This window comes from Sinocyclocheilus anshuiensis, unplaced genomic scaffold, assembly GCF_001515605.1.
Source record: "Sinocyclocheilus anshuiensis isolate Anshui unplaced genomic scaffold, SAMN03320099.WGS_v1.1 scaffold300, whole genome shotgun sequence".
Taxonomy (NCBI): domain Eukaryota; kingdom Metazoa; phylum Chordata; class Actinopteri; order Cypriniformes; family Cyprinidae; genus Sinocyclocheilus; species Sinocyclocheilus anshuiensis.
This window is the reverse complement of record NW_015557379.1, coordinates 847,032-847,360: the sequence shown is the minus strand read 5'-3', so window position 1 is coordinate 847,360 and position 329 is coordinate 847,032.

Genomic DNA, 329 nt, shown 5'->3' with positions numbered 1-329 from the left:
GGGCTGTTCTGACTCACAGATTGTAAGTACGTTTTTTATATTTAAAGGATTTGCCACTGACGATTCAAACGTGAGTTTTGAGTGGTGTAGAGTAGCGCTTGTTGTTTGTCATTTCTCCGATCACAAATGCAGACATGGCTTTATCTTTACACAGCGTGATGCAATGCAACGCGTAAAAAGAGAGTATAAGTCATTATAATCTGTAATTATGTTTTTGTCTCGTCGCTCCGGCCAGACAGGGCATCACAGTAGGCGTAATGCGTAATATTTCCGTCACACACTTGAGGTATTCGGCCAATCACAACGCACTGGATAGCTGACAGCACATC